The sequence below is a fragment of the Corvus brachyrhynchos genome, unplaced genomic scaffold (assembly GCF_000691975.1).
Source record: "Corvus brachyrhynchos isolate BGI_N302 unplaced genomic scaffold, ASM69197v1 scaffold175, whole genome shotgun sequence".
NCBI classification, from domain to species: Eukaryota; Metazoa; Chordata; class Aves; order Passeriformes; family Corvidae; genus Corvus; species Corvus brachyrhynchos.
Window position 1 is genome coordinate 1,334,452 of NW_008238448.1, and position 21,873 is coordinate 1,356,324.

A 21,873-nucleotide genomic window follows, 5' to 3' on the forward strand; every position below is an offset into this window, starting at 1 on the left:
GGCAGGGGACACTGGAGCTCCCCCCGGAGATGCTGCTGATCCGAGCGCTCCGCGGCCACCGGCGGGCCTCGGTGCCACATCCCGCCCAGGCTCCGCGCTGGGGCGCCGGGAGCGCCTAGCTCTGAGGCACGGGCATCCTTCTCGTGGGCTGTGCTGTGCTTGCTCACTTCGCGAGCTTGGGAATGTCCGGGTGTAGTGACAAGGCTGGAGCGATGCCGCTCAGTTTCCCCGTTCTCAGCCCCAGCGCATCGCTCTGCCCCGCGATCAAGCGTCACCCCTCTGCATCTGGGCAGAGAGCGAAGGTGACAAAAAACTAAGGCATCCTTTTAGGACAATGTTTGACCAGCAAAATATCCACTATAGATGCATGATGGGATTTTTCAGACAGGCTCAGGTGCTTTTGAAAATGCTGTGACTTCTGTTTCTCTTGTTTAGGTTGTACAAACCCTTCATACACTGCCTCCAAACAGGAAAGCCAGGAGCTGTTCTAAATGACAGTAACACATCTCATCCATCCATCCATCTACCTATTCATCCAACCGACCAGTAGAATGCCTCTGCTCACAGAAAAGTTTCAGTGCCAGCAGCTGTAGCTTGGGTTTTCCCAGGGTAGTTATTCCTAACAATACCACTGGACTTGGCCAGCTGGACGTCAGGCCCAGCCCAAACCACCAAGTGTGGTTTGCGGTCTGGATTAGGTCGCTAGTGACAAGCCCAAACTGATGTCATGGAGTATACTAAGAAGTTTTCAAATAATTAAGGCCAGGTGTTTTTCAACACTATGTATTTGCCCAGAATTTTAATGCCTGTTCCTCTGCAGCTTGGAATAATAGTTTAAATCTTTCTCACCTTTTCCCATATGAGCAGGGGTGGCTTTTAACTAGAGAAGAGTGGTGATTGGGTAATGGTTTGGGTACAATTTCAGAAAAATATGGGCACAAAAGAGTTAGAGACAGCAAAAGGAGGTATTCTGCCTAATGCCCTCAGCTACCATTAAGAAACATGAAAATCTAATTGTACTGAATGGAAACGTACATCTTCATCACTGATTATGACACGGAAGAAAATTACTATATGATTGGCATCATAATGGCCAATGTTGAAATGTGATGACACGCCAATATGATGTACATCTCCATTAGGAATGATAAATCAAAGGTTATTCATTTGTGCTTGATTTATGCCTGGGAAATGCTACCAAGGGAAATCTTGATTTAAATCTCTCAAGTCATAAAAAAAAAAGCCGGGAGTGCCCTCTTCTGGCAACAGATGACAACTGTAGGCCCTGCAGTTCTCCCTGTTGCTTTTTATTTCTGAATATAATTTAAATTTTCGATCTTTCATTGTCCCTTTTATCACCACCATGGTTTGTGATATTTTCAGTAATATAATTCATAGTCCTTTCTTGTATTTTATCCTCTGTTTCAGAAGTATACTGGATAACATTTAATCCTGTGAAATCTCCCTTCTCACAACCAGAGGCCTTAATCTTGCTGGTAATCTTATTCCAGGAATACAGCAGGAAACTGCACAGGGTGTGTGCAGTTTGTTACTGAGCATGGAGCAAAGGAGTCTTATTTTTTCTGAGTTAGATGAGAGACACAATCTCATGGGCATATTGAACAGGATCTAGACCACACGAGAAAATAATTATTGATGGGACTGAAATGATTTACTGAATTGTTGGCTTATCCTAGGCATCTACTCTGTAGTTGCCTGGATTTAATAGCTGCAGAGAAAAGAGTGGAACAGGAGATGAGAGGGAGGAAATGCCTCGACTTTGTGCTTGCTACCATTTCCTGCACTTGTTGAGCTTGTGCATGGCATGCCACGCTGTCTGTCACTCACAGCTGTGTGGGAGCATCGGCTCTGACCTCTCTTACATATAGGTAAAGCCTTTCAGCTGCTTGTACCACCCCACCTCCAATTCCTAAATCTTCTAGCTTTTAAGATGCATCTTTCTCACTCTTCATGCAGTTAAAATTCTTGCTTAAGTTCACATTATTTAACAGCTGAGTTGCTGCAACTTCCTTTTCTCTGGCCTTGACACGTGTGGGCTTGCCTTTGCCCTAATCATACTGCATGTGGCTGCTCTTGCTTCAAAAATCATTTCCCTGGCCTGTCTCTTTGAACATGTCACTTCTCTCTTGGCATCACTGTGCTACCTCCCCCCCTGCCCCCCATCTCACATCAACATAAGCTGCCTGTCCTCATTTCCAAGGTCCCCTGGGACCCTACCTATCATCTCTTATTGTCAGGAAGCAGGAGCAGGGAACAGAGCAGCTACAATAACTGCCCTGCCTGAGCAGACTTCCAGCTCTGCCACACTTGGTCCTTACATTCCTTTTTGGAGGAGGATGTGGGTGAATATTACTGGTCAGGAGCAAAAAACGGGGTGACTATTAAAGGGAGTCAGGAATGAAGACAACTCTGATGTTTAAGTGCTCTTAAAACCTTAAAATGGTTCATCACCTTTTGTTGAGAGTTACCATCCTGTGTTCATCTCCAAGCAAACACATTCTCATTTTCTTCTCTTTTTGCCCTTTCTCATTTGCCCTTTCTTCTCGTGGTATCTGTCACACTTGGAAGGTACCCTACATAAACACTCTCAGATTTATGCTGGTAGCTCTCTAGAATCTCCTTAAAGCTCTCCTTTGCCATGAGGTCTCCAAAAGATTTGACAGCCCTTAGACTGGTAATATTGCTGTCACTGAGCATTCATTTCCTTTATTCTCCCTCTGTCTGTTTGTATCCATCTGTGGTCTCTTGTCCTCTGTTTAGTTTGTAACCGCTTTGGGACAGCGCCATCATTTTGGTCGATGTTTACACAGTGCTGTAGAAAATATTTGTTGTTGGGGTTCCTGTGTGGTCTAATAGTACAGAAAATAAATCAAACCAGTAACAGCCTGTGGCAGGTGCTCTCTTCTTGCATAGTCCTCATTGATTTCAGGGTGTGGGCTGAGCAAATTGCATGAATGTGGCTTGAGTCTTGTGGGTAACTGAGCAAAGGACAGAAACAGGAGAACAGTGCTGTGTGTTCCAGTCTAAATGTTGGCCAAAATGCCTCTAATCAAATTCTTCAGCCCCCCCCCCACTTATTTTCTTTTTTTTTTTTTTCATAGACCAATGTAGAGCAGAACCAGGAACAACCATTTAGCTTGTGTTTCTGTCTGAAAAATAAAGCAGAAGGGCTATAAACAGCAGGAGGAAGAAAAAAATCCAGACATTTAAAGATCCTTAGACCTCACCTTTTGCCCTTTTTAGTTGGTATAAAACTACTTTAAAACCCTAATCCTCAGCTATTTTCATAAGCAGTAGTAAACTGTCTTTGCCTGAGTTTCCTAATCTTTAAATTGAGTATCTCTTGCTTTAACTAACATAGGGGCCATAACCCTATTTTTGTAAGTCTTCTGATGATTGACAGGGAGATGTCATGAATTGTTATTATTCTATGATAACTTGAGTTTGGTTTTATTAGAAAAATATAATAAAATACTATTTTATTCTATTGCCTGCTCTGACCAACCTCCAGAAATGCCCAGGGCTTGCTAGAGAGGGCAGGGGATATGGCTGTATTGCAAAACATTCAAAAACAATTCTCTATGGCTCTGAACTGCAAAGCTATCCATAGAGAGCTCTCTTTAGGTCGATACAACTCATAAAGTGAGCAATCTTTGGGATCAGATCTGAATCCAAATGGCACAAAAGTGAGTTAAAGTACCTTCTCAATGCCAGTACAACACAGAACCCCAGTCTGTGTGGTTTACAATACCAGCCAAGAGCAGACAAAGAAGAATTACTTTGTGTAATAAATCAGAGTTCAGTGTTAATTTTGTATCAAAGTATAGGATAAAAAGGACAAGTATTGAGTGGGGTATAAAGGAACTGTATGAAACCCATAGAAGGCTGAACTTTTAGTCTGAGCTGTGCTTTGGGTGGTTGTAGAGCCCAATGTTTAGTGTCTCTTAATCTGGAAGTTCCCCATACACTTTCAGGGTACTGATTGAGAAAATTAAGATATTCTGTTGTAGACAAAAAGAGCCCCAAAAGAAGACCACAGGAAACAGCCATTGACGAGCATAAGAGAAGCCAGGCTGTGTAATGGGACATATCACATGATGCAGTAGACAGCTGTAACACAAGATGCTGGATTGTAAAGTCATGCTTATCCTCAGTGGGAATGCTTTGCTTATTGGCACTGATCCCTGCAGAGCCAGCAGTCCAAGGAAGGTGTCATACTGAGAAACAGAACCCAAATTATTAAAGACCTTAAAGCAATGCAGCTTCTGTCATCTACTCTGAACTAAGGCTTAGGAGGATCATTAGGTTTGTGATCTGATTGCCAGAGTATGATCAAAAGTTACATGCCTGAAAGAATATAAATGCATGAGAAAAAGGAAATTAGAGAAAAAAATATTTCTGTGAGATCTTAAGTGCAAAATTTAGATACAGACTTGGATGAAGAACATTCAGCTTCCTTTAAGTAGGTCTTTTAAATTCTTTTTGTCCCATGCCCATCTTTCCTCAGCTTTAAGCTGATCCTGGTGTCTGCAAGCTGTCCATTTTTTGTCCTTATTACTGTCACTTACGGACAGACTTAGTCAGGACTTGACAATTAAACAGTAATATGGCATTTCTGTTGATGTCATGGGGACCATCCTACAGAGGCATTCAGTTTGGGAAGCATGAAATTATTTTTTTTATGGCCTGAATGATTTTTTTGGGACGTATTTTTTTGTGTTGGTTGGAGCTTGGTTTTTCTTCAATATCTAGTAAAACTATTCTAGAAGTCGAAGGAAACACAATAGGTGAAAAGCAAGGCAGTTAATGAGACTGAACAGGCATAAGAACACAGTAGTTAGATGGTATGCTATGGGCCAAAGTGAAAGCATTTATTTATTGTCTCAATCAAATGACAACATAAGGTTCTTCTTTCCCCCCTTGCATTATTAGTCTTATAACACAGAAAACATTTCCTTTCCCTGTGGAACTCCTCCAAGTCAATCCACGACAGTAAGGAAACCCAACCTTTAATACTTTGTTATAAATAAAACATCAGGAATAAAGATATACAACAACACATTATGACAGATATTACCAAAAAGCATGCACAGATCTGTTCAGTAATGTCTCTTTGGAAAATTCCTCTCCTGATGTTTCTAAGCACTTAGGAATTTAATATCTGAGCACCTCACAATCACTAATGGATTTTAGTCTCCCTTCACTCCAAAGGCAGAAAAGTACATTGGCCTTTTACAGTTTAAGAAGTGAATAGTCAGGGACTTGCCTGAGGTCATATGTAATACTTCTGCTGGCAGTGGGGCTTGAGTCAGGTTTTCTGTGTCGTGGTCCAGTACCTTGAGCCATCTTTTCACCCACTAACAGATCTGCATCACAGCATTTAGGAAAGGGCTGTGTGATGCATAATGCTCTTTGGCCTTTTTTAATATTCCAGGTCCTTCTAGTCCTGACTAATTATCCGAAAGAGTTTGTTATTAGCTTAGCCTTTGAAAGAAGCTGCTCTCCAGTGTGGTATACATTTGCCCTGACCTTAGGGGTTGTACACAGCCCTACAACAACTTCTGTATTTGTAGCCCACTTCCCAAAGGAAATTGTCCTGGCATGGTTTGGGACTGAGATTCGCAATGTGTTTAAAAAGCACTTTGCTGCATATGGCTTGGTTGGGAAAATTCTACACAGGCAAAGTGATAAAGAAACAATCAAATGAAAAAACTTCCCTCCGGCCAAGATCTAAAAGGGTGGATGGCGCCCAATCGATTCTCCCCCCATATTTAAGTTCTCTAACCCCTACCTACGGGAGCACTTAAGCACTTCAGCCTTAAATGCATGAGCAATCACGTTGCCTCAGGGTGGGGGGTTGGGGAGAATATTCATCTGCTTTCCTAGGTCAGGACCTTGACCTGGAGACTGTGGATGTTTGATTCTTTTGAAAACCAGGGCATTTCTTTAGCACATTACATGGATTTGGGAGTCTAATTTTAGGCAGTTGTAATTTTAAAATCCAAGCTTAAACACACTCCCCATAGGAACACAGGATCCCTGTTTTTGGGGCAGAATCCTCCCACCAGGGATGATTTCTTAAAACCACTGGCCAGCAAAGAAAGAAACAAACCCAACCAACCCTCCTAGCAATACCCTCCCCCTGCAAGCCTTTCCTATCCCCAAGGTTAGTTTGGGATCCTGGGTACATTTTGAATGGCTGTTAATACAAAGTCGTGCTCTTTTCATTTTCATGTCACTTATTTAAAGAGGAGTCTTGAAGCTGTTGTTTACTGCAGCAATGCTTAGGAGGGAAAAGAATAGCGAGTGTATTTTCAAATGCCCTTAGCAGCTTTCTTTTTATTTTGCTCTCCAAGCCCCTGCTATTCAAGTTCCCTTCTCCTCAGAGCACTAACAGCTAGATTGTTCTGTGCAACCAGCTCCCATTAGCAAAAGGAGTCATGCACATCATTTCCATGAACTGCTTTAACAGCACAGTCTTATATGACGAGCTGTGCCTCAAAGACAGAGGAAGCTAGATAAATATTAGCCACACAGTGTTCTCATTTAAACTTGCATTTAAAATAGCATTTGGATTTTTAAAATGTATGCTTGTATTATTTGGTATCCGTCATCTTTGTCTTCCCAGTTTAAGAAATTAGATATGCCAGGGCATAACAAATCTACATGAGAAGCATGGGTTTGCTGGTTTATGTTGGAGAAAAAAAAAGGGGGGTGGGGGCTGACATTTGGATTTACTGTCATACCTCAATAATCTACAAACCCTAATTTCTCATCAGTGAGTTTGTTTCCTTTGTTTGCATTAATTGCATTGAAATTTCTGTCAATTATTTAAACTCTGAGTAGTCACAACTCATTTATTGCTTTGTATAGATAACATGAGATCTGACTGTGACTAAACTCATATATGGACAGACAGATTGATTTCTTTAGATTGTGGAGATTCCCTGGAAATCCTTCTCCCTCCTGGAAAAGAGGAGTTCAGTTTGATATGAATTAAAATATGCCTGTGACTAACTGTTATTTGGGAAGCATACTAATTTCACTGGTTGTATCAAAATCAAGCTCAAAAGTATAATTGGAAATGTATATACTCTCATTGCAGAGATTCCAACATGCTACACAGTATAAAAGAAACAGAAATATTATTTTGTTGGGTAGTGTGGGAGGAGAGAAAGACATATTTTCTCCTAATGTCAGACAATTAGTTTCTGATTTATATCTTAAAGGTTTAAAGTTGTTAAACCTTGCAGTTTCATCTTAGCTACCACAGCTGTGTTTGGCTTTACAGAAAACTCATAAAAATTTAAAATCATTTTCTAAGGCTCCTAGACTTCTTCTTTATTATCAATGACAGTGAATCCTGTGTCTAGATGTGGATTTTGCATTTTTTCAAAAAAGACCTCTTCTTTTGGTTGTTTCAGGGTTGGTTTTTGTTAAATCAGTGTACCTTTCATTCTTCATGGTTAACAACAGTGATTGACAGTCACATGGATGTTTTTCTGTAGCCATCAGTACCAGTGACTAGGAAAACAAGCAAATAGTCCCAACTGCATATTAAAAAGTAGAAATTGTGTATCTTAAATACTTCAATGCACTTTCAAAATGACCATGCAACCCTGCTCGAGTGAATGGATATAACTTAAAACACAGTTACCTTAAGGGTGGAATGCACCCCTGATAACTGAAATTCTCTGAGCTGTGGTTACCATTTACTCACAATTTTGGATAATGTAAAAAAGCTTCTGTTCCCAGGATTGTTGCATATTACCACCATTCATCAAAACATTGTGGTAGTTGTCTATTCTTTCCCACTTTATATTACTTTCATATTTTTTTATCTCTTGGAGACTGTGAGAATCTGCACAATAACAAACCAATGGGTTTATACATTGCAGGGCTTTCAAGTGCCCTGCTTCCAGGAGGCTTATTTAAACCATAACAAAATAATTAAAAATTGCTTGACCATACCTTTTTAATTGGCTCCCTGATAGAAGGGTTAATAGGAATTCTAATACCTGTGCAAAAAAAGACAGATAAAGAAAACAGTGTAACATAAAATAATTCAGATTGTCTCTGCGTAAATGAGGCAATAAATGCCTGCAACATGAAGCTCAGTCTGACTTCACAGCAGGGCTTGGTGCTTAATTGAAAGTCCTAACTAGACCCATTTATCAAAGAAATCACTCAGAGGGAAATTTAACTATCACAATTAATCTATATTTTTTAGAAAGTCCCAGCAAGGCACATTGAAAATTTCTTTGGAAAGAGTTTTACAATGCTATTGCTGAAAAAAGTCAAGTGCCAAACCTCTCATAGGTAAAAAAAAAATAAAATGTGGGCAGGCACAGGGCACGTTTTGCGAGGAGCAACTTGTATTGCCACTTAGACACAGCTCAGAGTAATGAGCACTGTCACAGCAGGAGCTCAAATGGAAATATTTCTTCCTAAGTCACAAAATTGCTCCCTTTGCAAACTGGAGAGAACATCTGGCTTCTTAAGAGAGCTGCCCCACAATGTGCCCGTGGACTTGGGGTCCTTGGCACAGTTTTGCTTGGCTCTTCAGGACCCCCAGCATCCTTCAGCTACCCCCATGAGTCCCTACTCACAGTTTGTCCCAGTGCAGGAGTGAGGAGCCAATGGCCCTTTTTGTTTCAAACACTTGTGTTGAGAGGAGATCTCTCCAGCAGACTTGCCCGTGCTTGCATCAATGTTGAGTGTCCTCCAGTGAGCAAAGTTTCATCCTGAAACCAGGGTATTTCCCCTGAGTAACTGGTGATATTCAACTCCCAGCTGGCATTGACTTAGCAGCTGTACAAATTGGAAAGAAAGGTGAATCTGAGCTCTGTTCTTGCACAGCTTCACCAAAATTTGGTGTTTCCCAAGAGGTTTACCATTGGTTGCTATGTAAAGACTCAGTAACATTTGACAGTTTAGTTCCATTTTCTTTCTTATTTTGAAAAGCAGCCCCTTGCTTTATGCAGAACCCTACCTCCATTTCCAAGCCTCCAGTGTAAGCCTGGTATGCTGCAGAAGGCTACTTCTGGAGCAGACAACAAGTAGAATTACATTTATGTGCATCACGTGGCACTTTGACGTGCCTGAATGAAGATGAAAAGAAAGCCCCAAGAAAGTATGCAAGTCTCTGTCATAAGATTCCCCCTCAGTCACTCAGTGAGCTGATAGATGGTAGTTTTTAAGGCTTCTAGACAGTAGTGTACACCACCTGATAGGCAGGAGTCTGCTTCTTCACGTTGAAGAAGAGCTGCAGAGCTCCAGCACCTGCATTGGAGGCAGGATGCAAGGAAGTGGTGTACTCACACTGGCTTCAGTGAAGGGCAGCAGCAGGTACTTCAAAGCACAGAGAGAATGAGGACAGAGATTTTCTCTCACTTTTGTGTGTCTTGCACAGCCCCCACCTACTCATGTTTCCCCAGGCTTAAAGGGGGCCCATAACTCACCCTAAGGTAGCATAATTTTCTCTTCCATTCTTCATAGTTAGAACACTAGCAAGTATGACCCATGTTAACATTTTTGTGCATGACTTTCCTCCTTTGTCTTCTGTGGGAAAAGTTTCAGCATGGTCTCTTGATGTCACTGAAATTGTTTACTGCCCTTTTTTTTTTTCTGTATTTCCTACATTATTCAGGTTATACTAATCACCAGAGGGGAAGGCAACAACTCCAGAGCAGACTGAATTGACGTTTAATTGGACATCCTGTGAAATAAACATTGTGACTTGTGGATAAGATTAAAATGTGAGTCACAAGTCTGGTGAGTTTTCAACTGTCAGGGAATGCAGTGAAGGAATGAGGCAAGAACAGCAAAGAGAGAGCAGCTAGAAGCAATGCTCAGTAGAACAGCAACTGCTGGACTTGCATACTTGTTTTCACTAGGCTTAGACTAAAGGTCCAGTGGACAAAATTGGAGAAAACAACTGATAGTTCATTATTTAAGAATTATTACATTTTCAAACAGATTTTCATTTATATTGATTTGCCTGTACTGAACCCATCTGTGAGTGCCCTCTGGCAGTAAACCACTGTCCAGCTCAGCTAAATTCTTGGATATTAAAGATGAGTACTTAGAAGTGCTTCTGGAGAAGAAACCTTCAACAACAGGTTTGGCATCTTTTATGTACTCCCTTTTTATGTTTGATACTTTGCAATACTTCTGGCGAGTGAATTTGCTGGAAGAAACAATTTGAAAACTACATTGTAGTATATTTGTTAAAATATGAGTTCCAAATCATCGAATCACTGAATGGGTCAGGTTGAAAGGGTCCACAGTGGCTTATCTGGTCCAACTTCCCTCCTCAAGCAGGGTCATCCTAGAGCACATGGGACGGGATTGCATCCAGATGGTTCTTGAATATCTCCAGTGAGGGAGACTCCACAGCCACTCTGGGCAACCTGTTCCAGTGCTTGGCCACCTGCACTGTAAAGTTCTTCCTCATGTTCAGGTGGAACTTTCTGTGCATCAGTTTCTGCCTGTTCCCTCATGTCCTAGTGCTTGGCACCACTGAGCAGAGCGTGGTTCCGTCCTCTTTGCACCCTCCCTTCAAAGGCTTATAAACATTGAGGTGCCCTCTCTGTTGTCTGCTCTCGAGGCTGAACAGGCCCAGCTCCCTCAGCCTTTCCTCGTAAGAGATGCTCCAGTCCCCTCATCACCTCTTTTGGCCTCTGCTGGACCTGCCCCAGGAGCTCCATGTCTCTCTTGCGCTGAGGACCCAGAACTGGACACAGCATTCCAGATGTGCCCCACCAGGGCTGAGTAGAGGGGCAGGATCACCTCCCTCAACCTGCTGGCAATGCTCTTCCTATTGCACCTCAGGATACCATTGGCCTTCTTGGCCAAAAGGGCAGTGCTGGTTCCTGGACAGCTTGTTGCCCACCAGGACATCCAGGTCTTTCTCTGCAGAGTTGCTTTCCAACAGATCAGCCCCAGCCTGTGGTGGTGCTGGGGTTATTCTCCTCCAAATACAGGACCCTGCATTTGCCTTTGTTGAATTTCAGATGCTTCTTCTCTGCTCTTCTCTCCAACTTGTCAAGGTCCTTCTGAAGGGCTGCACAGAGCCCTCTGAAATGTATATCACAACATTTCACATGAGCCTCACTTGATTTACCTGCATAGACCTGATGCCACACATGGGGACAGAGCTCCTCATTCAGACACTTAACAAACATCATGTCAAGCTCCTACATAGAATCATTGAATGGTTTGGGTTGGAAGGTCATCTTTAAAGGTCATCTAGTCCAACTCTCTTGCAATGAGTAGGGACATGTTCTACTAGATCATGTTTCTCAGAGCCTGGTCCAACCTGACTTTAAGAGTTTCCAGGAAAGGGGCATCCACCACCTCTCTGGGCAACCTGTTCCAGTGTTTCACCACCCTCATTGTAAAACACTTCTTACTTATAGCTAGTATAAATCTACCCTCTTTTAGTTTAAAACCATTACCCCTTATCCTATCACAACAGACCCTGGAAAATTTATCCCCATCCTTTTATAGGGCCCCTTTAAATACTGAAAGGCCACAACAAGGTCTTCCCAGAGCCTTCTCTTCTCCAAGCTGAACAACCCTAACTCTCTCAGCCTTTCCTCGAATGAGAGGTGCTCCAACATTCTGATAATTTTTGTGTTTCTCTGTTGAGCTCACTCCAACAGGTCCATGTCTTTTCTCTACTCCAGAGCTGGACACAGTACTCCAGGTGGGATCTCACCAGAGCAGAGCAGAGGTGCAGAATCCCCTCCCTCACCCTGCTGGCCACACTGCTTTGGATGCAGCCCAGGATACATTTGGCTTTCTGGGCTGTGAATGCACATTTCTGGGTTGCGTTCAGCTTTTCATCCAACAGCACCAAGTCCTTCTCGACAGGACTGGTCTCGATCTGTTCATTCCCCAGCCTGCGTTGAAACCAGGAGCTGCCCTGATCCAGGTGCAGCACCTTGCACCTGGTCTTGCTAAATCACATGAGATTCCCATGTTCCACTTCTCAAACTTGTCCAGATACATATGGATGACATCTTGTCCTTCAGGTGTGTCAACCACAGCACTCAGCGTGGTGTCATCTGCAAATTTGCTGAGGGTGCACTCGATCCTGCTGTCTATGTTGCTGATGAAGCTATTGAACAGTATGGACCCTTGAAGGACACCACTTTTCACCAATGTCCACTGGAACACTGAGCCATTGACTACTACTTCACAAGCTACAAGCTAAGTTCAGCTCCTTTCTCCTGGACTGCTTTCTCTTTTGCCTCCATCCTGAGGGGAGGGAGAGGCTGGCTGTGGTGGAAGATTTGATGATGGAGGCAGCTGTCTGGCAGAAATTGGCCAGACACCAGGTCAGCTGTTGCGCGTTGCACCTGCGGAGTGGCTGATGGCAGCCTTTGCTGGCTGCTGTCTCCCAGCGGTGCCTGCACAGCAGCCACCTGGGTCTGAAAAGCTCCCAGCCTTTGACAGCTCCCAGAGCTCTCTGATCCTTTGGACATTTACTGTAGCTTGGAAATTGCAAAGGTTGTTGGTTTGCTATTTACCACCAGGTGGCCTAACCATTCCACCGTTCCTGAGGAACGCGACTCCATCAGAGAACAGCAGCTGGAACTTTTTAAGCTTTACATATTTTTCTTCCCAAGCCTCAACCTCCCCTCCTTCCTCCTCATTCAGTTGATTAAAAGCGATCAGGGCTGCTCTGATTTATCGACTCAATCCTTTACTCTGAGCAATTGAGAAAGCTGGTGCTTGCAGCCGCCCAGCCCCAGCTTTAGAGATCAAGCTCAGCTGTCTGTTTACCTCTTAGCCCAAATGAACTCTTGCCATAACAACGGAGGTACCTTGGACTTTTCCTCGTGTGGTAGTAACTGGAGATTGATTCCTTTGTTTGTTGCCTCTGGTATGTCTCTGGTAGCTGGTTTTGTGACCACCCAGGAGTTCTGCACTGGCCACATAGGCTGGATTTATTTTTTTATAAGCTGCCTTGTGCCCCTGGAGCTTTGCAGCGTGGATTCAGTGGGCCAGAGGATCTGACTCAGCAAACGGGGTTTGATTTTTAAACCCATAGACAGCAGTCCCCCTGCTCAGTAGTTTTGGGATAGCCGTGTGGGAACTGGCTCAGCTAAGGGCTCCTTGGGTTTCAATGGAGTTACAGCTCATGCTTTAAAAGTTGGGACTGACTTCCCAGCTTGGACTTAAGGGAGCCAGACTTACTGAGCTGAAAATGGGAAGGAAGATACTCTTGGATGTTATCTCAGGCTTTTTTTTTTTTATGAGAAGGGTGGGGAAGGCTCTAGCTGTCACAGCAGTATGAACTAAGAAAAAACACATTGAGCCAATGGTATTACATTGACATGCAGGTACTGGGAAGCCACTGAATGACTTCTTAGGAGAAGGAAGCGCAATTTCAGGAGAAGATGGGTTTTTTCATGTACTGCAACACTGATAGCTTAGAAAACGGTATTTTCTACCATTTTCATAATGCCTGAAATTTTTCAGAAGGTACTTTCAAAACAAATCTTAGTAACTAAAGTAATTAACTATGATTATTTGGTTAAAACACCCGTAATTCATTTATTTACCCATCTTTGTAATTATGCATTTCAGTTTTGGTATGAGTAAGGACAAGATGCAGAGATGACAGACAGGACCATCATGTTAGAGCCCAGCAAGAGAAGCATCTTCACAAGATCAGTTCAACTCAACTCTGGAACTGGTACCTGACAATTCCAAACCAAAGGTATGCAGTTTCTAAATGCCCCCTATCATAACACAATTGCAGCAAGTCACAACTGCGTTGGGCAGACTTTCCTAAATGATGTGGTGATTGAACTTTTAAAAATACCAGTCATTTGGAGAAGATATCAAGAGTCCTTACATTTGGTAAATGGATTAGTTAGAAATAATAAATACTTGGAAATTTGTAGATACTTACAGTTGCATCACAAAAATATCATGAAGTAGAACTGGATATTTCAGCTACTTTAACCTAGCCTTGGGCTTAGGAGAGTCCAATTCTGATCATTTGCAGGATAAGCTATCAAGTTCAGGGTAAGGAGACTTTAGCCAAGGTGTTACTCTGGATTTACACCTCTGCAGATAGAATCAGATGCTATCTTCTAGTCTATGCATCCTCTGAGAATAGAATTAATTTTGAATTCTTGTATCATCTGCTTGCTTGTGCACTTATTTGCTAACTGTCTGACTGAGTGAGATATTCTGGGTCAGTATGATTTAGGCATCCTTTATTACACAGTTTCCAATTCAGTACATTTTTTAATCAAGACTAAATTGAAGTCAGGTTCCAGGTACATATAAATATAATATATATTTAGTGAATACATTGCAAATTCCCTAGTCTAATTTTAAATGTAACTATAATAGAACAATAAATATGAAGGTTCCTTTATTTTATAGAGGAGTGTTAAAATATTGCCACATCTTAAAGGCAAGTTAAAACCTATTTTCATATTTTTAAAATCACATTAGCTAAAAGCTTGTTAAGGAATAAATAGTCCAGAGGATAATTGAGACTTAGCTGGCTTAAGCATTAATGAATCAAAATCAGATGCCAGATCATTAATTAATTCTACAAATTATAATGTTGCCATTACGGGCAAATACTGTGAGAACTAATACCAAGGAGAAAATTAAACTGCATACTTTCCTTTCTTACTACATATCTTTTGCCAAAAATAAAACTGCAGTAGGGTTTTTTTTGGTTATTACATATATTGTCTGTTTTTAAAAAACTTTTGAATGATTCTTATTTTCTTAAAACATTTCAATTTCTTTAGCATGCTATTTATAGAATCTGCCTATCATAGACTATAAGGATATTTCCATCAGTGCTGCAACCCACAGAAACTAAAATGTAGCAAAAGTGACAGAAAAGTCAATTCAACACTTCTGAGGCCTCACAAAACTTCATGCCCCTTCAAATCAGCCTCTTTGGTAAAAGACAATAATAGATGGGTCTTGCAATGTGGCCTGAAGTGCCACTATCTCAGGCTCTGCCAGACCAATGCAGAAAATTAATTAGATGAGAAGTGATAGAGGCAAAAGAGAAGGTCAGCTGGACATTTCTAGCCACCACTTCTCATCCCACAAGAGGAAACTTCAATATATTTAAGTGGTGGTGGACTTTAAACACTCTTCTGCAGAGTGCAGAACCAAGCCGGGGAATGGGCTGTGATGGGACACCACTGAAACTTATGAAGAATAAAACACTCAGCAGTGATGAGGTGATACAATGTGAGATAATATAACAACATGATAGAACATCAGCCTAGTCAGAATAAAACTTTAGGGCCAGAATGACAGAGCACCATTATCTGAAAACTCACTGTATTGGAACTCTTTGTCTGGTGTGGTGTATGTTTTCCTCTTTTCCCATCATGTGGCAGACACCAAGATTATCTAGGATCTAGAACATTAAGGTGGTCTAAAACATACTCAAAGTGCTTTAATTAAGCCTGTAGAACCATCAAAAGCAAATGTACTGCAGTACTAGTGAAATAGTTTGCTGACTTAAGCATCACTAAGTAAGTGGGTAGGTGCAATCTCCTCTGAGATTAAATTGTCCTGAAGGATCCAGCATAGACTGTCAAGTCTGATGCCCATAAGAGAAATCCATGCCTGTAAGAAAAAGCGGTGGAAAAATGTCCCATTTTTTTTCTCCATATCAATTGCTATTTTCATTCAATTTTCTCCCTCTTTTTAATTGAAAAGAAGAAGTCTGGGTAGATTATTTCTAGGTAAAACAGTAAAATAACCTGAAATAAAAATATTCTTGCAGTTTCCCAAAATGAATCACAGCTCAGTTTCCAGTAAGAATCTGAGACTCATGAATCTTGTTACCAAGAGCTACATTTCAGCTGCAGAATAATAAGCTGGCACTTTTTTTCAGCCCTCAGTGTCTGTCCACCATTAATGAAAGCCAAATCTTTGCCAAATCAAATCTATCATCTTGATCAGAAGGTGCTAGAACCATGCCAACTGTCTTTTCTGATAGCTTCATATCTATGCTGAATAGATGAATTCTTGGTAATTTTTTACCCTTTGGATCCTTTGAACTACCTAAAGATGTTAACCTTTGCCATGCAATAAAAATTAAACTGTCAATAGGCAACACTTTGGATAATAATGTGTTCTAATATAACTACATTATCTATCCCTCTACTGAATTCATGGCCCTTTTCCATGTTTGGAGTCAACAGATAGTACTAAAGCTGATTTATTGTAACTTTTGGCCTTCTGGCAAAATTACAGTATCTAATAATAGACCAGTAATTACAATTTTCCCCCGAAGTTGCTGTCTTGAGCACAAGTCCAGAAGAAGCTGAGAGCAGCCAACAGTGGATGCCTATGAAACACGCATGAGAGTAGGACAAGCACGTAGAGATGCTCCCTCCGAGGACTTTTCCAAACTGCAGCTACTTGTGTCTCACTAACTTCTCGAGACATTTAATAGTACTTGAAGAATTTTTCTTGTGTGAATTTGTCCAGTCTTTCTTTTTGTTAAGATATACAGCCAATATGGGTCACTCTTCTAGTTTTAGTCTCTCCAGCTACCCTGCTAGATTGGTAGAAAGATGATGGGCTTTTTTTGTAATGAGTAATGACTCAGAGGTGGAAAGGACTCTTTTTACATGGTTGGATGGCCAAGTTCATGGTGCAATAGCTGCTATAATTCTGCTGGGATTTCATATTATCATTAATGATTTGCTAGGGCACTTGAAGCCTGCAATGCTATCCCTTAAAAGGATTTAAAATCTAAACACATTAAAAAAGCTCTGCATTTGCACTGCGTGGTTCCTATTTCTGACACTACAGCCCTAATTCTTTTGACACTCTGAAATCTGTCACTGTTAGAAATTATTAATGCCACCATCAACAAGGAAAACTACAAACCCAGGAACTTTTACAACTGTGGTGTGAAAGCACAGTATTCAGCTGCTGTAAAAACATCTTTGGCATAAAAGTGTCTTGTTCTTTAGCTTGTTTTCATATTTTTCCACTCATAAAAGTTAATTAATTACAGTAATTAATGGTAAGACCAAATTTATGCAGGCTAACAGAAACTTTGTTCCAGATGGACTCTACCAGGTAATGAGGGGCAGTTGATAGTGAGATTTTTCCTTTCCAAAGGGTGTCCAGTGGAAGATCACAGTTAGGGCAGTTTGGGGAGAAGGAAACAAAACCACCATTCATCCATACAATGAGATGTCTTGTGACAAATAGCTTACTCTAACTGGTGACGCCAAAATAGATGCATTTTTTTAATCCATTTGTTACTGTCTTACAGGCTTTCAGCCAATTTATCGAGATAATTTGTGTAGAATTGATTTTTGTATATACTTTTATTGGATAGGCAAGCACTCACTGATGCTTAATACACAATGGTCCTATCACACAGTGCTGTATAATCAACAGCCACCCAAAGATTGGATGGCCTGGAAAAAGCCTTAGATGGGGCACAATTTTTTCTAAAAAATATAATTATGCCAATATAATGTCCCAAACAGAATCACTAATTTCCCTGTGCATGTCCCTTTTTCATCTTGGATTGTGTTACTTTGGATGCTTTTATCACTGAATGAAAGCAAGTGTATGCCAATTGAATTAAGTTCCTATAGTTAAGATAACTGTAGTGATGCAAAAGGGAGAACTTTCTATGCAGTCGCATTGTCACCAAGCCCTGAGACTGTATCTGCTGTCTTTGATGGAGAGGCTGTGGTCTGTAATGCTGGTGAATTTGCCACAGCTCTGGCACTTTAGATGCTTCTGGTTTTAAACCTGGTGTCCCTGATCCACTCCCCACTGTGTCATTTTGCAGTTATGAGTTCATTGGCCCACACCTTCAATGAGCTAGCATGCACTCTTCCTGCTATACTGTCATTGACACTGAGTGTTGTCAAAGAAAGAGAAAGGCACCACAATATACTCAATGAGCTTTTTAGATTAACAGTTTGGGGAATAATATAAATTGTAGTAGAAGCAAGGTGGTTTGTTGGGTCTTTTTCTTGTTTGTTTATGAGGCTATCCTAGAAGATAGGACACAAAGAGGAAAATTCTGCCCTTAGGAAAGTTAATGGGAAACAATTCAGCAGTTGCCACAGGGATAGGATTTTTCTGACTGTATATTACTCCACTGCCATCCTTCCCCCTCTGCCTCCTCTCCAGCATGCACGTGTTAGACAAAGAACAGCGCCTCTCCTATTTCAGCTGTCATTTCAAAGGAAGAAGACTGACTTAATTCCCTATCACCAGGTCACTTAATTGCTTGGCGGTCATAAAGGATAACAATTTTTATTGTTCAGTTTAATTAGACAGCTTCTAGAATAAAATCATTTGAATTTTCTCATAGCACAATCTAGCTCTTGGAAAAAGGATAAAAGCTTATTTCAATGGGAAATCATGGCTTGAGTCACATCTGGAAAAAAACCCCAACACCTCAAGTCACTGAAATAAAACTTCTTTGTGTAGACAAATGCAAAACCTATTCTGATTTCTGTCAAAACTGAGAGTGATATTAAGTGTTTTTTAGCTGTGTTGGTTTTTGGAAAAGAGGTTAAGCTACTAGCTAGAGAGTGTAAAGAGGGCCTGGGAAAACTGAAAAATAGATTATCTCAGCTGACTGTGGCTAAGGATGAAAGCTGCCTTTAGGATCTAACATTTCTTTAGGGTGCTGCAGAACCTTACTGCTTCAACAGACACTGTAGCCACCACACAGCAAAAATATAAGTTCTGCCATTTAAAAAATCTTTTCCAGGGGTCAAAATATCTGACTTATTTACAGAAAAGGAGCTGATTGAGGGCTTGCCCATAGTGGTGCAGAAGGATGCCATCCTCAGCAGGGTTTACTCTTTTCTTAAGAGCACACTAAAATTGCCTGAAGTTCACCAGGAATTTTGTAGCACCTGTCTGGCAGAAAATCTGCTGGTCATCTGACTTTTCCAGTGGGTATGTGTGTGATGACTAAAAGAGACAAAGAAGTAGAGAGGAAAGGCACTGAAAGGGGATGCTTTTTTACTTCAGTAAATTTATAAAATCAGTAATTGCTGGGGGAAGCTCAAAGCCACATGCCCAGTCAAGAGATTCTACACTTTGCCAAAGTAGTTTTTTTTCAAAAGTTCTTCTACAGCAATCAAAATGTATTAATTTTTTCACAGGTTGTGGAGCTGAAAGGGTGAAGTTTTCTACCTTGTTTAAGGCTAGCAGTTTGCCTAATGTATTCTCTGAAGCATTATCAGAGTAACGCTTTTTAATTTTATTTTTTAAAATACCCTGCTAAACCAGCAAAAGCAACCTAGTCCAACTCAAGCACAGATCACATTTGTTCTGGTATAAAACATCTTCTGGAGGTTAATGCATGTTGTTTGAAAAGAAATTTAAGTTGTCCAGAGAAGGGCCACTGGAACGAGAGCATGAACTCCTGTCCAGGTGTTACGTTCTGTTTTAAATAATGTAACTATAGGCCAGTTTCCCAAGATACTAAACTGAAAAAGCCTGGTCAGCTAGGACATGGAGCCTTCCCCTTTCCTCTTCCTTCTCTTTTTTGCCTTCCTGATTCCTTTCAGGAACCCATGTAGATGTGCCTCCTTTGCAGCCAGGCATTGCTGGTGCAGTAACTGGAGTTAGCAAAATACACTGGCACTGAATCCATCTCTCTGCTCATTTCCCCTCAGATTTGTTACCTTCCAAATTGTTTGTCCACCCTATTACTTGATAAAGCACTCAGGATGTTGCTGCACTTGAAAATGACCTTGTTTACTGCAATCCTGCATATAAACTGCTAGTATATGTCTAGATCTTCTATGAGTTCATGCAGCTCAGTATAGACCCACTAAAGCTAAAGAAGCTGCTCCAATTCACCCCAACTCTAGGTCTGATCCATCTTTTCTCATTTGGTCCTTTAACCAGTCCCTTTTTTGTTCCAACTTCTTTTCTCATCTACATTTATCAATCTAGTATTTTGAAATTTTTTGTAGTCTGTTTTCATTTACTGTTAAAAATGCATCCCCAGTATCAGGCACATCATTTTCTAAGCCTCCATCATACCAAGAGAGTTAGTAAAACATCAGTTTTTCACTTCAGTTCCCAACCCATATGTTTTCAAGTAGCACTGGGGAAACATTTTTTAAAGGACAGACTCCAGAGATGTCTTCTAATATCATCAGCAATGATAATCAAAAGCGGCTTCTGCAGAAGCCTGTGGGATTATCAGTCTCTCAAAAGGAAATTCAGCAGCTTTTCTTGCAGTAACATTTATTCTCCACCCTTGCACCTCAGGCTATCCTTCACCTCAAGGTGGTGACACCCTGGACAACTCCATTTCCATATGCACTTCCTATTTAAATGTCAGGAGGGACCCTTAATCCAGGGTAAAAAGCCCTCCTGGATTTCTATGGGAAACACTGCTCAAATGCTAATAACAGTTTATCATAGTTCCTAGGTGATACAATTATGCCTCATTTACAGTTGCAAAACACCTCTGAGGAAGTAGGGCTTTTTTACTTCTCTAATTTAGACATAATTTCAGCTAGTCATGACATCAGTGTTAGGACTAAGGCTTTACCACAAAGGAACACACTGCTAATTTCAAGCTTTCTTGGCTAATTCCGTTCGGACCCAGAGGTGATACAGCCTGTTTCTGTCCTGTGATTGGCAGCACACTGGATCTTTATGAATATCCAGATAATGATCATCATTTCTGCAAGCCTTCCTGCTAGTGACCTCTTGGACAAGGAGAATAACATAGAGCACAAAGGGGCAGTGAGCGCCCTGTTAGTAAGTTCAACCAAGAATTTATTTATCTGCAGCAATCTTATTATTTTGTACTCTGCCATTTCTCGCTATTTCTGTTCTTCTCCCTCCAAGTGTTCTATTTCCTTTTCTTTTTCCTCCTCTTGAGTTCCTCAGATGATGCCTTCAGGACTTGCTGTGCCCCTGTCCCTCCCCACAGGATGGAAGCATTTTGGTACCACCTGTGCCATACTTGACTGTGGAGCCCAGCAGAGCCCCACAGACACTTGGAAGAGGATTACGGGTCCTTTCCCACAAACCTAGAGGTGGTCATCACCTGCCTTGGCTTGTGACTACCTCTTCACAGGTAATCCCTGAGAGCAGTTTATTGACAATGCAAACATTCAACTCCATTGAATTTCTGTAGGGGCGAGAAAATAAGCCCTTGCTTGGCCACAAGAGCAGCAATGTGGTGAAAAGCAACAGCAGCCATCCTCTGCAACACCTCCCAGCCAGGCTTGCTCTCCTCAAGCATTCGGAAAAGGGCTTTGCAGTAGTCCCCAGCCCCTGCAAAGAGTGTGGGGGATGCAGGGGGCCAGGGCCTGTGCCAGGGTAAGGGGTGCAGCAGCAGGATAGGCAGGCAGAAGGGATCTGACCGCAGCCCAAGCTGTGACAGGAGAAATTGCAATGTAAATTCTGCACCCTGGCAATAAATTTCACAGTAGCCTAATTTTTGTGGGAATGGCGCCTTGGGCAGAGCCTGTGTGGGCCAGAAAGGAACGGGCTTAAAATTTTCTAGAACTCCCTAATCCTCTTTATCAGTCGCTTCTCCCTAAACTGCTGCTGCTGCTCCCTGAGAGATTTAAAGCCACAGTGGCTTCTTCAAGGCCTCTTCTTGATTATTATGTTTGTTCTCATCTCGTCAAGACAGAGAAACATTAGCATGTGGTTTACACTGCGGGACCAATCACAGATACCAGCACTCAATATTCGAAATTCAAGCAGTAGCTACTTGCAACAAACTGGTCAGGACCAATCTGGAGATAAAAAGGAGGGGTCTGCATTTTTAGAAGGTGGTAGAGATCCATTGTCGAGGTCTGTCAGTCTTACCAC

At 41.5% G+C, this 21,873-nt stretch overlaps 1 long non-coding RNA gene across 1 annotated transcript in view; it reads left to right on the plus strand.

Moving 5' to 3' along the window:
* LOC108447316 overlaps window positions 1-21,130 on the plus strand; it is a 23,974-nt gene extending 2,844 nt beyond the window's left edge. Inside the window, exons 2-4 of the long non-coding RNA XR_001862811.1 lie at window positions 9,671-9,779; window positions 13,621-13,753; window positions 20,930-21,130. This is a non-coding gene — a long non-coding RNA (uncharacterized LOC108447316). The remainder of the gene's footprint in view (window positions 1-9,670; window positions 9,780-13,620; window positions 13,754-20,929) is intronic.
* Window positions 21,131-21,873: the final 743 nt, after the last annotated feature.